The following is a 17,827-nucleotide window of genomic DNA, read 5'->3' as shown; positions in this document are numbered from 1 at the left end:
CTGATTTTCAGTGCCCCCCCCCCCCCCCAATTCCAGTCAGGCTTTTCCAATTCCAAAGCTGGGACCACTGGTACGAGAATGTTGTGCGCATGCGTGAGTGGCTGTTGACTGAGCGCAAAACAGGCAAGGGCAGGTATCTATACGGAAATAAGAACCCGCGCCGGCGCAGGCCCAGTGGGCTGACGTTTCTTCTCTGCTCCGAGTCGCTTCCAATATAACTCTGCCCACCAACTATCCCACAGGTCGTTTCTCCCTCCAAGGCGTTGGGAATGGCCCAACGCACCAACCCTCCACCTTTGCGACGCTGCGGAGTAATTCCAGGAGAAGGAAGGCGTGCCCCACCCCTTCGCTTGGCCAATGGGTTTTCCGTATTTCGGAGGCTTGGGTTAGCTGTCCAATACAAATCAAAAGCGGGAGGTGACCGATAAGAGTTAGGCCCAATAGAAGAGGAGAGGCGTCGGCAACGTGATCCTTTCGCGCGGGCTCCGATTGGGCGACCGGAAGCAGGGAGGGGAAGATGGCGGAGTGAAGGGGAAGAAGTGGAGCGAGAGCCGCTGCGGGCTGCGGCCCGGGGGCCCCAACTGGGGTAAGAGAGCGGGGAAAGCCAATCGCTGCGGCGGAGAGGGCTGCGAGCACAGGGCCTTGTTTTACATAAGCCCGACTCGGTGCAAGGAGTTGTTTTTGCTTGGCTCATTGGCGGGGTGAACGGGGATCTGAGCCCTGTGTGTGCTCACCACTATCGCGCGCCTCTTGATTAGAGCAAGTTCCAAGATTATGGAACCGACCTTGAGGTCTTCTTCCGACCTGGGCTCGGAACTGCTCCCTGCTGTTCTCCTCCCTGGTGTAGGGTGCCACATATAATGGGCGCCAGGGTAATAGTAGTATCTGAAAAACGAAGCTTTTTGCTACTGCGTCCCGTTGGAGCTGGAAGGGGAAAACGGAGATGGCTTAAACGTGGCGCTTTTCGGGCGCCACCAAGCTCTGTGATTGCGAAGGAAGGCACGGCGAGTCTTTCCCACTAGAATGGCTAATGAAAGCCAGAGGTGGGTTTTTTGGTGAGTGGGGGAGAGTTTCCGTTGGGCCGTGAACAGTAGGGTTGTAAGCTTGATCCAGGTAGACCTCAACTTACAACAGTTCCTTCAGTGACCAAAGTTACAAGGGCATTGGAACAAGTGACTTATGACCGTTTTTTCACATTTACGTCGGTTGTCATTGAGATTTGGAGGCTTGGCAAAGATTGTCTCTAGGGTCTTGTGACCACCATTTGCAACCTGCTGCTGCTGAGCGAATTCAGTGAGGAAGCCAGATTCATTTCATAACCATTTTACTAACTTAACACCTGCGGTGATTCCCTTAACAACTGTGGCACGAAAGGTCATAAAAAGGGGCAAAATTCACTTAATGTTTCAGTTAGCAACAAAAATGGTCATAAATTGAGAACTACCTGTACTTGATTTATTGGTATAAATATATCGATATATGAAACTCAAGACTTTTTCTGGTTCCCACTTTCATCTCTATGGATTCAAGGTTCACAGGAAGGCTGTAATTGAGACTTTCTCTTGCCTGTCCCAGAGTTTTGTTTTATGTCCATTTTTTTCTTGCCAAATCGATACATTTTTTTGCTCATGGTATTTTGTATAGTGACCCAGTTCTTAGTTTAATATTGATAAGTGTGTGCTGACGCTTTATTTTATGAAACTGGATTAGTGGCTATTCTTTTGTTTGTATTCAGAATTACATTTGTTACAGCCCTCCGGTATTTTGTAATTTGGAATTGAATTTAGAATGGGGATGGGTAGGAGGGCAAAATGTAGGCAGACATATGACATTGAAATATCAGTTGAAAAAAATCAGTGTTTCCATTTTGAATTCCTGTTTTCTTTTCAGTATAGTTTCTAGTGTTATATGCATATGTATTAGAGTAACTGTTGTGTTTTAAAAAATAGGAATAAAAGAGCAATGATAGAAACAATGAGCTTATGAAGTCCGTAATGACTAGTTTTAGAAAATGCTGAGACATCTAGGGAATAGATCTTGTATGTAATAGAGACTTGTTAATTCTACAGATGGCTGGGAATTGAATTTTCAATAGATTTATATGTACTGTATTCATTAGTGTGTACTCTGAAAGCAGCTGCATCTATTGAAGTAGATATTGCCAATATTTTTAATGAGCACTTCTGAAGTATTTATTCAGCTGCTGAAATATCACTGAATAAAGGGACAGATGCTGAGAAACGAGACTTACCAGCAAAGTTATTTTTATTAGCCTTATTAATGAAACTAAAATATGTAATTCTGGGGTTTTTTCATTCTAGGGGATCAGATCAGTAGAGATTATTCTAGATTAGGCCCTTTCCTCGAAGGTATGTGATTACTATTAAGAGATGACATTTATCTCCAAATTAGCAGGGTCCCTCCCCTGGCAAGGAACCCAGATGGGCATTGGTGCCTAAAAACATTTTGAATTCCTCTGAATAGTTTTGTTGGAACCTTACTTTGAGTGACTTTTTCAAAGAACTCACAACACAGAATGATCTGACAGAAATGCTGCCTAGTAATAAAGCTTATATTTTCTACTATCTAAAGGGTTTTTAAATGAACCATTTCGGGAAAAAATACTTAAAATACAATTTACATAGCTTAAATATTTTATTCAAACAAAAGTATGACAATTTAATATATATTGCTCTTAATATAAAATATATATACTTGTATTCAGAATGTAGTTATTTTAGTGACACTCTAGGAGCATTATAAATATATTTCATAAGCTTAGTCATGAAGGGATTTAACTTTGATATTGGTCAATATGACAATTTTATGTGTATTGTATATATAATGAATAAAAACATCTTTAAAAATTAAAGTAGGTTTTTTGTAGAATAGTACAAGTGGACAACTTTCTGTTTTATGTTTCTGGTTTGGGCAGAAAAATCTCGAAAAGGACTATCCTGGTGAATTAGTGTAGTGAAACAAGTAAATTGTTGGACCAAGAGTGGGGTGGCCCAAATTCTAATCTACTCTCAGCCAGAAAATTAATTAGATGATTTGAGGTTACTTATATTCAGTGATAGGAGATTAAATTAAAATTGAACTTCTGAAGGAAAGACGGATATAAAATTGATAATACTGTAATTATAACCTCCCTCTCTGAACACTGTGCTTTTTGTGGACCTGATCCAGGAAAGCATTTAGGGAGGAATAGTCAATGGTAAATTTGCTACTTATGGGGACTTATTTGTTAATTTTATATGCTACTGTTCTTTCATGAGATCGCTATGGCATACAAAACATTTCTTTCTACAGTTTTCCCCAAATTTAAACATGAGCTTCAGAGACCTAGGATGTACTTTCACTGGGAACTAGAATTCCCCCCTCCCCAATTTCAAAGTTAAATGCAAACACTAATTGGGATTAGAAAGTTCTGATACTGTTGCCTGAGATGAAAAAGGTGAAAGAAAATACAAGCCAGAACTATTTATGCAGGCTATACTAAGGTTTTAATGAGCCATTATTTACCAATTGCGTATCCAAATTATGGATAAGGATATGTAATTGTGCATTTCTGGGAGGAGGATGGTGTTCATATCAGCTTTCAGAAATATTGATGATGATGCTATCCATTCAATCATATTTGATTTTCAGAGAGTCTGCGGACTGATTGTCTTCATATTATCCATCTTGTGTAGCTCCTTTCTGTTCTTTTATGCTCTGGCTATTGGTAGCTAACCTCCATGTTTTTGATGGCCTCATTTTCTTTGACTCCAATGAGTTTGATCAGCTGACATTACCAAAATAAGTAAGGCAGAATTTTATGATTTAGGTTTGTGTTATAGTTCAATACTGGCTTGTTTGTCATCTTTCTGTTTGATAAATTCTGTTCACATTTGAGAGGTTCAGTATAAAGTCAAAAGTTGCCAGTTATGATTTTAATTTAAATCTAAAGATTTGCTCCAATATGAAGGAAGGTCTTTAATAGTTACCAGATAGGAAACAGCAATATGTAACATGTCTTTTAATATCTTGTTCTCCCCTCCAGGTCCAAGCGTATATCATAGTATTTGGCAGTCAACATTTACATTAACTGAAAGCTAAAGGCAAAAGTTTTTGGTGATAAAATGATCAGTGCAGCATGAAATGAAAGGTAAGTGCATGTTGTCTGTGGAATTGCGTGGCCTGTTCCTTTATGATTTGACAGATGTATCTATCTCAGAGTGCTAGAGGAATTTGCTGATGACATGTCAAACTTTCATGTTTTATATTTGAGAAATTCCTAGAAAACTTATGAAGTGCTGGATAATTGGATAAAAGTTTTTCCTATATTCAAAGAAAGAAGGGGGAAATGTCAGAATGGCCACTCTTCCATTGTTACGTGAGGAGATTCTAGAGCAGATCTGAAAGAGATATCCTGTAAGCATCTTAAAAAATTGCAGTAATTTTCAAATTTTAATGAACTTTTCAAAAATAAATTTTATCAGGCTAATCTTCTCTCATTTTTTCCTTGGATAACTAATTTGGAAAATTAATGGATGAAATATGTCTTGATTTCAGTGAAGTGTTAAGTGACTCCATTTGATTCTGCTTTAGCAAGCTAGTACTGTATTGTTTGGACTGGATGTCATGAGAAATAAATGGATGCATAGCTGGTTTGAAAATAAACAGTACTTATTAGTAACTCCTCATCAAGTTGAGAATGAGGTATAAAATGGGGTGACTTGAATAAGGAAACAGAGAATGCCTATCAAATTTCCAGATGAAAATTAGATGGAAAGCAAGTTCCCGCCCCTCCATTAAAAACAATCTGAATAGGTTAGCGAATTAAGTGAAAATAACAATGAAATTTAATAGATACAATGCAGTTATGTATTCCAGAAGAATAAACCAAATTATATGTTCTGTGAACACATTCCGCTATATCAGTGGACCCCAGTCTTTCCAGCTTGATGCACTGGCGGAGGTGGGTGGCGGCGGGGGGGGGGAGGAGGGGATGATTTCATGCATGTGCCACTTTCACAAATGCAGCTTCGCACATGCATTTGCTCACCACTTTCACGGCCTGATTCCCAACAGGCTGCGGTCTGGTACTGGACCGTGGACTGGGTGTTGGGGAACCCTGCTCTATATGAATGTCTCTTTCTTTAGAAGTTAATCTTAGAATATCTTAATCAGGACTTTTCTATAATTTATGAAAATTCTACATTCACAGAGAAATTGTAATGGAATTGGAAGCAAGCAAATGTCCCTATCGTCCAAAAGGGAGAAAAATCCAGGAATGATCCATCACTAGAGGTAAACATTCCTTCAAGCTAATCTTGCTTCCTGATAATATTATGGACTGGTAGTTTTCTTCGCATGATGTGGGAACTGTTTGCCAGTAGCTTTTTTCCAGGGCATTTTTAAAACCCAGTCTAATTTGGACTTCTGGTATTATCAGTAGCTTGATGCTGTACTGATATTTATTTTATTATATTTGTTTGCTACCCATATTGTCACAAGATGATTCTGGATGGATTACAATGTTAAAAGCAGGAGAACCATGGTATATAGATATTTTTTTTAATTAATAACAAAACAACAACAAATGATGATGATGATTAAAACATGGGAGGGGAGGAAACAGCATGCACAAGAGGGGAGATGGGATCTGCTATTGGTCCCTCAGCCACCTCCAGCATGATACTCCCCCAGGCAAACTAGCAGACTCGAAGAAGGTCAAGAGGGTGGGGGCAGATCTCGCTCTGAGGAGCAAGATGTTTCAAAGGTCCATAGCCACAGTAAAAAGGCTCTTCTCCTGGACCCCGTCAGACAGAATTACTTAACCAACAGGATCCATCATATGCTTCTCTACTGGCACTGATGGGGTAATCTTCTCCTATTGGGATGAGACAGTTCCTCAAGTAACCTGGACTCATGCCATGCAGAATTTTAAAGGTAATAGTCAACACCTTGAATTGCATTAGAATCTGAAGACTATGTTTGCCTTCTGATACAAAAATATCACTGGAAAACATTGCCATGAAAAGCAACTGAGTATGGAAAATAAATCTTATTTCTACTGCATATAGCAATAGCATTTAGATTTATATACCACCCCACAGCTGGGAAGCAAACAGCAATCAGTGCAGTTCATGGAATAGGAGTGTAACATGGACCACTCAAGGGACCCCAAAATCTGTCTGAACTGATACACTCTGCACCAGTTGCAGCTTCCAAATGCTTTTCAGGGGTAGAACACATTGCATTAGTCCAGGCATGAGATGACCAGGGTTTGAACATTCTTTGTTTTTGTTAGTGACTTACAGACTACTATCATTTTCATTAAAAATTCATTTTCTGTTGTTTTTTATTCCATGGCAAGCTTTCAAGTAAATAGCATTAATTCCTAAAATAAGCCTCTCCTGTTTTCCAAATGATAAACGTCTTGGACCTCAACTCAGCTGTTATCAGTAAAATAAAATATATATATACTACTTTATATTGTACATTTAGCACAATGCATATTTTCTTATTCAAATAATGCTTCTACAGTGTAAAGAGCTATGGGGTAGTATATAAATCTAAATGCTATTGTTATATCCAGTAGAAATTAGATTTATTTTCCATACTCAGTTGCTTTTCATAGCAATGTTTTCCAGTGATATTTTTGTATCAGAAGGCAAACATAGTCTTCAGATTCTAAGCTTATAAAGTAGTCTTGCTGTGGATGGGAAATTAATGAGTTCTAAGAGTAAGCAGAATGTGATCATAATTTATGGCACAATGCCCCAGTTGTTCGCATTATCTAAAATTCATCTGCAGATTATTTTCCAGTGTTAAAATGCCAAGTTTCTCTGAAATGAAATATTGTTTTCAGATTCATTATATTGAATTCAAGAGCTGGTTGGATCTAGTGCAATGTTGGCAAACCTTTTAGACATCGAGTGCCTAAACTGTGCATGCACACATGCCCAAACTGAAAGGTGTGCGCACGGCACGCACTTGAATGTGTGCATGTGCGGGCATGTGTGCCTGCACAGCAGAGACCTGAAGACCAGATGGCTGGTGGGAGGTGGAGCATCCCAACACCGGCAGTTCAGCAAGAGATAGGATCTTTTTCTTTCCTGAGCTTCTGTTTCGTCGTTTGCAGGGAAACAGAAATTCATGAAAGAAACACCATGGAGATCTGACCTGGGGCGATGGCTTGCGTGCCAGCAGAGAGGGCTTTGCATGCCACCTCTGGCACGCGTGCCATAGGTTCGCCATTATGGATCTAGGGGTGAGGGCTGTGTTCAAGTCCTGCCTTGGCCATGAAAGTCAGCTGGGTGATCTTAGGCCAGTCATTCTCTCTCAGCCTATCTTACCTCATAGGTTTGTTGTGGGAAAAATAGGAGGAGGAAGGTTTATTGGAAGTGTTCACTAGCTTGAATTATTTGTAAAAATAATAAAGGTGGGATATAAATAAATAATTTCTGTGTGTTTGGTTCCAGGTCTTTTCCTTTTGACCCGAGAGGCTGTTTTTAAAGAGTTGTTATTCATGAATGCCCATCTTGAGAAGAAAACTCTTCCTTTATTTTTCTAAATGGAAATGAAGAAATGCTGCTTTGGTCCTTTTACAGGTCCTCATCATAAAAAATCGTCACATGAAGCAGAATTATACAGGTGGAAAGTACAATCCTTGCAAAGCAACTAAAATGAATATATAGACTTCCACGTGAACCATGCTTTTGCTTATGTTTTTTGCCCTCTAAAAGTGATTGTGCATTACATTATGAGCAATTGTCAATTCTTGTTGACACTTTGATTCATTCAATATACTTTAGTAAAATAAGTCAATCTTTGGAGAACCTAACAAATCGGTATGTTCTTGACATACCGTCTCAGAAATCTTGATGAAAAATTGTGGCAGAAGGATCAGACTGTACATGTGTTATAAAAGAAAAAAGAAAAATTGTTTGAAAGATTTTCCACTGAAAAATTTCCTTCCTAAAAGAGCCAGTTTATAATTAGATTTTAATTGGAATCTTGATGCAAGTAAATCTTGATGCAATTATGAACAGTTGCATCAGTCAAGTTATGTATAATTGAATGTACATAAAAGCTGGAAAGGGGGGAGATTAATAATATGTTCCACAAAATGAAGGTTGGGGCATTAAAAGTTTAGAAAGCCTTGCGCAGTAGAATTAACTGGGTATCCCAATTCTTTCCTAAGGAATTCACAATATAAGGAACAATGATGAAACTGTTCAGGCTTTTTCCTGAAAGGAACAACAATGCCACTATAACCTTGTATGTAAAACTCCACTGCTTAGATGAACAAAAGTCAGACATGCTCAGGAAGGGCTTCTTTATTCTTTATAAGTCACTCAGAATTAAGCTGGGAATTGTATTCTAAACATGCTTGCAGGACATTCTTTGCATCTTGTTTGTTTCTACTGGACTCTTTCAAGCTGGGATAAAAAGCTGCTTTTTGCCACAATGGGTGCAAAGGCCTATGTCTTCTTCCCTTGCTGAGCCACGGAGCACCTTATTTCAGTTTTTATTAAAATGTTAACATAGGTTCGCTAATAGTTTTAACAATAGCCTCAATCTTAGTTAAAGGAAGTACATTTGATAATTGTTAGTCATAGCTAAGAATGTTGAATGTTTTTGGCTGATTGTTATTTTCAAAGGTAAAGTAGTGGCTGCTAGAAGAACATTTGGGATGTTTGTATGTTTTAAACAGTTTTAATAAGGGCAAAGCATTTGTGTTTGCTTGTCATCATGATGTGTTTAGCTTAGATATGATAAAAGAGTAAACATTTTTCTTTCTTTGAATAAAAATGAAGTGGAGGTAGTCCTCATTTAGTGACCAAATTGGAACTGGCATCTTGATTGTTAAGCAAAGCAGTCAGTAAATGAAACTGACCTATCGTTGAGATCTTTCTTCAACTTTCCTTTGCTTTACAGACCTGTGGATGTCATAAATGCAAGGATTGGTTGTAAAGTTACTTTTTCCTCACCATTGTAACTGTGGCATAGATAATAAGAACTAAATAAGGACTACCTGTAGAGTTGTGGTTTTTTTAAGTGTTGCAATAGAACACTTTCAGAGGAATTTAAATCTATAGCTACAGAACAAAAATGAAATATTTAATAGTCAAAAGAGTTGTGAAATATGGAAATTTACTCATACAAACGTTTCAGTTTTAAAATAATGTGGATATCTTTTGGGTTTATCAAAGTTTCAGAAGTAAAACTTAATGAAGTTGTTCTCTGCAACTCTTACTAAAAATTAGAAAGCAGCATGAATTTAATCAGCTACTTGGATGTTGTTTTAGCTATTTACCTCAGAGATATTTTGTGGGAAAAATAATACAGTACATTGGGACAGAAGGGGAATGTAATTTAGTTTCCCAAATCATTAGAAAATGATCATTATTTAAGAAGAAAATCAATTTTTATCTCCTTTCTCACTAAATGCCACTGTAATAATTTATCTATTTCTATTGAATACGGCTGCATTAAGAGTAAAGTTAGCATTTGAGAAAAACAACACTGCTCTCTATGTCCGGGAAATCATTTTAGTTTAGTTATCCATGTGCATCTCCTTAACGGGCAATATTCACAGGCAATATTGCCTTAATTTCTTTTAAGTTTTACATACTCATTTGTTGTCCACCTTGGCAAGAAATCTTTCACATCTGAAAGATGAAGCAAATATGGGGCATGTGCAATAGTATAATATATACATATAAATATATTTTAATACTTGTGGACAAAATGTTACAAGTTGTTTGAGAACAACAAAATCACCAATGTCTTCCATTTTAAAATGTGTATAGTTCCATAAGCATTAGTGCTTTGTAGCAAAACTGTAGTGCCATGTTAGGATCAGTGCATGAGCCTAGTAGTACTTTTTTTACGATTTCAGAGTGACAAATTAATGAAGCTGATGATGTAACGTATAGGAAACTGACATGGTTATGGTCATGGTCTAAAGATGCAGTGTCCTTTCTAGGCAATGGTAGAAGAAACTGCTGCATAGAATCAGTGAGATGTGAATTTCATAGTAATTGCATGAAAATAGTCTTTAATCAGCCAGGTATATTTTGAGTGCACTTAAACTGCATGTAAAAACCCCAATAGAAGTAATAATCTTTAACAAAACCCCTTGTGGATCATGGAATATTTTGCTATAATGAAAAAAAACCTGATAGTGTAAAGTTTTAGGGACTAGAATAAGCATAGAACTAGCATTTCCCATTCATGCTTTTTTCCTCAAAAAGTTTTAGTATGTTTTTGAATCAGATTTGTTGGTTGTTTTTGTGCTTGCATCAAGACAGGAATGGGTAACCTTTTACAGTGTATCTATTGCTTGTAGAAACTGAATGATAGATTGGGGCTTGCATATATCTGCCAATGTGGCAGCTGTTAAGAGTAGCATCTTGCAAAATTGACTAATCTAGAAATGCTATCACTGTACAGCTAATTCTGAATGCACCTAAGTTATTAGCATTGCTCATTATTAAAATCTCTTTTTTTTGCTTACCTCGCTATTTTAGTAAAGCATTTGTTGGAATTTTCTTACTAATTAAATATTTAGTCAAATATCTATATTTATATTACAGTAATTAATCAGTAGGTTCCCCCCCTCTTTTCTGAAATTACTGCGTGCGTTAGGTAACTCATTTACTTAAAACTTTATTTTTGGTTTAAACAACTCAAGTTTTAAGTTATGAATCTAGCTCTTTGTAGATCTTTATGGTTTAAATGCTACTTTTAGCTTAAAGGGGATACTGCATCTTTAAAAAAAATAACTTCTCTATAAATGGCCACCTTGATGAGAGAAAAGATGTCTCTGTATTTCTTTATTGACAAAACATAATATGATACTTGGACTGTAACTGTTAACTCAGAGAACTGCAGAATTACTTTTAAAGATCTCTCTCTCTATTTTCTCATGAAAGTGGCAAGGTGTGCCGTTTAGAGATAAATTGGGAGGACCTGAGCTCTTTTGGGGCTCTCTTGTGAACAGCAGTATAATTGAATGAAATGGGGCTGATGATTGGGAGAATTGATGGAAAAATACCTCTGAAACTGGAATGCAAAATAGCACAGTATGTAGGGGGGGAAATCCCTGATGCAAATAAAGCCATAAGATGACAATAAATAGAACTTTAGTAGCAATAACTGTTTGCATGTAATAGGACTTAACTTGCATTGGCAAGAATAGTATAGTAGAATAAGTGGTATTAACCAAATAGGTTTGCTGTGCTCTGTGCTGCAGGAAGTTGAATTTCTCATTAAAAGGCTGGTAAGTTCCTCTCTACCACAAAAAACTGTGCTTGAATGCTACAGGGAGAAGCTTGGCAAAAATTCCAGAATAATTTTATTTTTCAAAATTGAAATAATTAGGAAAAAGGTTTATTGTGTATGAAACCAATGAAAACTTAACACAGAATGTTTATAGATAATTGATCATCATTTCTGTAGTAAAAGAACCCTTGGAACTGGGTTCTACCCAGGGATATAATTTAAGAGTTTGGGGAGCCAAATGTTTGAACCGAATTGTGAATTTCTCTTAAAGTAGTGCTTGTATAATTCTTTTATTCATTTTCTTTTATAAGCAAATCTGATGTGGTTTCACTTTTTTTTAATTTTATAAAGCTACTTATAGACGTGGAAGAAGGAGAGCAAGTTTGCCTGGCAAATTCTTTCTTTCATCATTCTAGAGTGCGCAGTTTATACCTCTTTAAAATTCAGTTGCACTAACTTTGTATGCATGTGCAAATTGAAGACCAAGTAAATTGTAAATCTAATATAGAAATCTGCCTTAAGTGGGATTCGATTGACCAGATTCATCTGCAAGACTGGGACATATATTTAAAGAAAATGGCTTTACTTTTATTTTTGTTCTACATTCTTTGATATCTCATTTACCTACATGGATAAGGTGGCAGTTTTAAAATAAAATGCATATACACACATGCATGCATGTTTATACATATTCTATAGAACTTTCTGCTCTACGTATTTATACTGATCAATGAAATTTAGCACAGGTTTTCTAAAATGTTCAGAAGTTTAATCAAACATTTATGTAGACAAATAGTTGATATGTTTGGGTGACTGGATCACAAAATTGATAGGGGGGGTATTCATTAAACTCACAAACAATTTTTCTAACCCTGCAAATTATTTACACTTACTGTGGTTGCCTACGTGATTATTTAAATACCAATTTGCAGAATCCTAAAAGTATCTTGTATCTATGTCAGTACAATTTTCACTGCTCAAAAGTTTTGAGCAGCTAATTTACATTTTTTTTGTTGGCTCAGCTGGTGCTAGGCTGAATATAACATTGCTCGTAGAAAATTTTACTCTCGTAATCTGAGTCACGAGTGTGAGGACTCAGGATTGCATGAAAGACTTGAATGTGGTGCTGCTATTCTGGAAGAACTAGTTAGACTGTTGTTAATTGCTTGCTAAAGCCTCTGAATCACAGCCTCATCGTAGCGTACATTACTGTCTTGATCTAAGTGATAAGGGACTATAGTATTGGTGGAAATTTAATACTGAAATACAATTCTAAATGCGGATGAGATAAAATTCTTGTGGCTCTTCATTGTACTTGGCTATTCTCTGTGTAGCTTTTCCTTTCTTTGATTGTAATAATTTGTTGATAGCTCTTAATTTTTGACTGCAGATCAGCTTCATTGAAACAATAATACTATTATTGAAAGACTTCATAGAGCTAGCATTTCATCCATCAATATTTTAGTACTTTTAAAAATATTTTAATCAGCACCTACTCTCTAAATTTTATGGTGAAATTCCTCTTAATATAGACTTTCCTTTGGATTTTTAAATTTTCCTTTATTTTGCACTTTGAAAAACAATAAATCATGTAAGAATTCAAGCACAATATTGACACATAGGTGCCAGAAAATAGCTCTCACAAACAGGCTTCTGGAATACAGATTACAAGTAGTTCTTTGATCTAGAGAAACGAAGATGGATTGAGGTTTTGCATTCAGTTTGTATGCTTGGGATGGGTTACGAGAGGAGCCCATATATAGAGAAAGAAGCAGGGGAATTAACTGTTCCAGAAATGTGGAAAAATGGTAGCTATGCATAGTGCATACATGTATACAAAGATTGCTGGAATAAATACATTGATGTATCTCTTAACAAAGGGGAATAAAAGAACACTTATGCATGGGTTTGTTACTGGAATCTGAAAATGATTAGAGAAAGAATGCATGTTGGTTATGGGAGGATTAGGGTGACTATTTCTTGCATTCTAGAGAAGAAAACTTGTGCAGAGAGGAACTGAGTTCATTCTAGGAACATGGGAAATGAATGATGGAAGCTTTGAATCTGAACACTTCCTAGCTGGTTTTAGATGGAATTTCCAAGTTTACCAAGTCACAGCACAACAAATATTCCATAAAGTGTAGTATTTCTTAAGGACTGGATATTGCAATTCTTTTCTTTTCCGTGCAGGTGAAGACAGATAAGGTTACAAAGCTGTCAGAATGGAATACTTGTGTGGGAAAAACCACTGGCACAAGCACATAGACTCACAAACCGTCTTTTTTTAGAGATAGTATTCTAATTATGCATGATTAAAATGTATAGTGTTATAGCTATTATCAGTAAATTGATATATGCATTTATACATTATGAAGCAATAGGAACCAATATACCAATAGCTTGAATTTACTGCTTTGATTCTCAGTTTTTTTAGACAACATGCTGCCTCTTTAGTAAAGGGGCAAAATGTACAAAGAAGGGACGAAGCATGACGCCAAAACTGTGTATTAGAAAAAGGAACCAGTAGAATGAACCTTTTTAGCCTCTTACCAAGTTCATAGCAGCTCATGAACCTACATGATATGAACATGGTTAATGGCAATTTGGGTTTCTTGGTTGCTGCAGTTGTACAAACAAAAAAAGGTGCAGAGTTTCAGAGCACAAAAAAGGGAATATATAAATCCCAAATGGGGCAATAAAAATGATCTAAGCAGTTTAGGGCTTGTGGTTATTTTTAAGTAGAGATAGTAAATTTAGCCAGAGCCTGTTGCAGCTAAAAAACAATGAGTAATTAAAATGAGTAAGCTGTCCATACTTTTCAGGTATTAATTCTTTCTAAAACAGGTGTAGCTTTTCAGTTTCCCCCACCACACTTTGGCAGCTGGATTAAAATGAACTGGTTTCAAACCAGCAATAATGATAACTTATATTATGAAAACTGGAGATATTTAACTCTTCATTCAAGCTGTAAATAAGGTGTAGCTTTTTTGATCATCTAGAGCAGTGGTGTCAAACTCAAGGCCTGAGGGCTGGATGCAGCTCATGGGGTGCTTAGTGGGCTTGTCTGCAAACACCAAAGGACCAGCCCGCAGTGTCTCTGCAAGCAAAAACTAGCTTTTGGGGGGGGGCACCCCGTTTCCAGCCTGCAGCCCTCTGCCAGCAAAAGCAGAGGTCAGGGGGGCTGTGCCCACCACTGGCCCCACCCACCCCCCAGCCCTGAGGTCAAACACAACCCTGATGCGGCCCTCAGTGAAATCAAGTTTGACACCCCTGATTCAGAGGATTGATAAGACTCAATTTTGAACAATTGGTGCAGCAGAACATGTGTAGATACTAGAAATATTATAGCAGCATAGCTGTTGCAGCAGAGTCTGTGTTTGCACATATTTTTCCTATTAAGATATGCGAAAAAGAAATCTTGAGTTTGAATCTTTAGATTGCACTAGTTTGCAAAAAGGCAGTCTTAGCTTATCTGAGTACTAGTGTATCTCAAAGTTTGACCTTTTTTCTAGGTGTGAATATTTGTTAAGGCATAGTTCTGCATTTTTGGTTTTGTAATTTTCCCAGTTATACACATTTCCAACCATATTTTTGCACAAGTGTTGCCAGTAATCAGTAATTTTATATTGCTACCGGTAGACCTATTGAAGTTACAATTGAAGTCTTGCAAACCACTGTAACAAGTGAAATGAACAGTTTCTCATTTCTAAATTTTTCCTTCCAAAGTTGACTTCTGTTGTAGATTGTTTGCAGGTGTTTCAACTATAAAGAGTAGAATTTAAGACTGGGCTCCTAAATGGATATCCTTTTTTTAAAAAATAAAATGTTATTCTGGTGTTTGAAAACTGGGAAGAATTGATAGCAAAAATTGAAGATAACCTACAAAATTATTGGCAGATAGCTATGCCTTTTACTAACAGATAAAGTCATCTGGATAAGAAAATATAAGAGTATCATCTACTCCCTTATATACATTATCAATGTGAACAGTTTGTCTATGTATATACCTAATATTTTCCAGATGGCAGCTTGCTTTTATATCTATGCATATTTGGGGAAGGGAAAGAATGTGTTAAATGTATTTTTTGACACTGTAAACAATAATTGCTCAAAAATGAGCTTTGAAACTCTGCACCTGTGTATAATTTTTTAGCAATAAAGCAGCATGAGCTGAGAATGCACTGAAATGTCTGTGTCATTTCTTTCTAGAAACAGTTAAATGTACAAAATTCTCTTGTACCACTTCACTTTCCCTTCAGTATATAAGGGAAGGTGCTTATGTTAAAGAATCATTGAGTTGTACTGTGGGGCAAAAAAGTATTTAGTCAGCCACCAATTGTGCAAGTTCTCCCACTTAAAAAGATGAGAGAGGCCTGTAATTGACATCATAGGTAGATCTCAACTATGAGAGACAAAATGAGAAAACAAATCCAGACAATTACATTGTCTGATTTGGAAAGAATTTTTTTGCAAATTATGGTGGAAAATAAGTATTTGGTCACCTACAAACAAGCAAGATTTCTGACTCTCACAGACCTGTAATTTCTTCTTTAAGACGCTCCTCTGTCCTCCACTCATTACCTGTATTAATGGCTCCTGTTTGAACTTGTTAGCAGTATAAAAGACACCTGTCCACAACCTCAAAACAGTCACACTCCAAACTCCATTATGGTGAAGACCAAAGAGCTGTCGAAGGACACCAGAGACAAAATTGTAGACCTCCACCAGGCTGGGAAGACTGAATCTGCAATAGGCAAGCAGCTTGGGGTGAAGAAATCAACTCTGGGAGCAATAATTAGAAAATGGAAGACATACAAGACCACTGATAATCTCCCTCGATCTGGGGCTCCACGCAAGATCTCACCCCGTGGGATCAAAATGATCACAAGAACGGTGAACAAAAATCCCAGAACCACACGGGGGAACCTAGTGAATGACCTGCAGAGAGCTGGGAGCAACGTAACAAAGGCTACCATCAGTAACACATTACGCCGTCAGGGACTCAGATCCTGCAGTGCCAGACGTGTCCCCCTGCTTAAGCCAGTACATGTCCAGGCCCGTCTGAAGTTTGCTAGAGACCATTTGGATGATCCAGAAGAGGATTGGGAGAATGTCATATGGTCAGATGAAACCAAAGTAGAACTGTTTGGCAGAAACACAATGCATCATGTTTGGAGGAGAGAGAATGCTGAGTTGCATCTAAAGAACACCATACCTACTGTGAAGCACGGGGGTGGCAACATCATGCTTTGGGGCTGTTTCTCTGCAAAGGGACCAGGACGACTGATCCATGTACAGGAAAGAATGAATGGGGCCATGTATCGTGAGATTTTTGAGTGCAAACCTCCTTCCATCAGCAAGAGCATTTCGTTACCCTTCCACCTACCCCTCGCTTCCCAGCTCCATTCATCCCAAACCAAAATTCAATAAAATTACGACCTTTCTCTTCACTTTAAAGTCCTGGGCAATTTAGGTTAGAGTTCAAGCATATAGGTCCCATAAAATGTGTGTCCAGAATCCACGCCGCCTCATTCAGTCCCAATATTTCATCAATATCCAGCTCCACCCCTCTATACCAAACAAAGATCGCAAAGTCCTATTCAAACCAGAAATTTAAAGAAAGAAAAAAAAGGGTATCTTAAAGTTATCGCTAAATCCTTAATCTCCGCTCTTCTGCCTCTCCGAAAGGGGGAGAGCAACGCCCTCCGTCTTGTAGTTAAATGGTCCGCTGCTTGTACTCTCCTTCTCCTTGTCTTTCCACGTTTCCGGGTGAATCAGGAAGTCCCACCTTCAGAGTCTTGTAATAAAAATCTCGAGCTTCCGGAACAGAATTAAGACAATATCTTTGATTCTCAAATGTGACTGTAATACCTTCTGGCGCTTCCGATTTATACTGAATCTGGGAGTTTCTAAGTTCTTGAGTTAAAAAAGTATAGTCTCTCCTTGCTTTCAACATCTGAAATGGAATTTCTTTAAAAACAGTCAAATCCTGTCCATCGATTCTTAGCCTATTATTGTAAAGCTTTTGTATAATCGCATTTCTGGATTCTTTTGTGAAAAAATATATAATTATGTCCCTCGGGAGCTGTCGCTGTTCTGCTACACACGAATTCTGGCGATAAATGTTTCGAATCTGCCAATCAAAATTAAGTCCCGGACTTCCCACCGAACGACTAAGAGCTTCAACAAAAGTCTGTTTTAAATTCTCTTGTTCCTTTTCGCGCAGTCCTCTAACTCTTATTGCAAACGCTTTCCTATTATAATTTATCATAACGAGTTGTTTTTGAGCATTTCCAATTTCTTGTTGTAGCGTTTGGATATTAGAAGTCAGATTAAGGTTAGCCTCTTCCAAAATTTCCAATTTGTCCTCCATTTCACCAATATAATCTGTCATAACCGACATAACTCCAGTCATATCCACCTTTATTTGGGCAATTTTGGCCTCAAGTTTATCATATAAATCCAGTACAAATTCCTTAATTTCCTGTCTGAAATCCTTAAGCATTTGAAAGAGAGATTCCTGTGTTAACAAATCTCCAGCAGATGG

The 17,827-nt window shown here is 37.5% G+C and overlaps 1 long non-coding RNA gene across 2 annotated transcripts; it reads left to right on the top strand.

Moving 5' to 3' along the window:
- The first annotated feature begins 483 nt into the window (after window positions 1-483).
- LOC106542327 (uncharacterized) lies at window positions 484-15,461 on the top strand. Of its 2 annotated transcripts, none has more exons than XR_001313041.2 (4): window positions 484-586; window positions 4,046-4,150; window positions 5,213-5,295; window positions 7,473-15,461. It is a non-coding gene; the product is annotated as an uncharacterized LOC106542327 (long non-coding RNA). The 2 variants fall into 2 exon arrangements; XR_001313042.2 differs by lacking the exon at window positions 484-586 and adding an exon at window positions 1,024-1,043.
- Window positions 15,462-17,827: the final 2,366 nt, after the last annotated feature.

Source organism: Thamnophis sirtalis, unplaced genomic scaffold, assembly GCF_051295495.1.
Source record: "Thamnophis sirtalis isolate CommonGarterSnake01/CBP01778 unplaced genomic scaffold, rThaSir2_p1.2 scaffold_1, whole genome shotgun sequence".
NCBI classification, from domain to species: Eukaryota; Metazoa; Chordata; class Lepidosauria; order Squamata; family Natricidae; genus Thamnophis; species Thamnophis sirtalis.
Note: the sequence above shows the minus strand (reverse complement) of the source record. Positions and strands in the feature narration are given on the sequence as shown.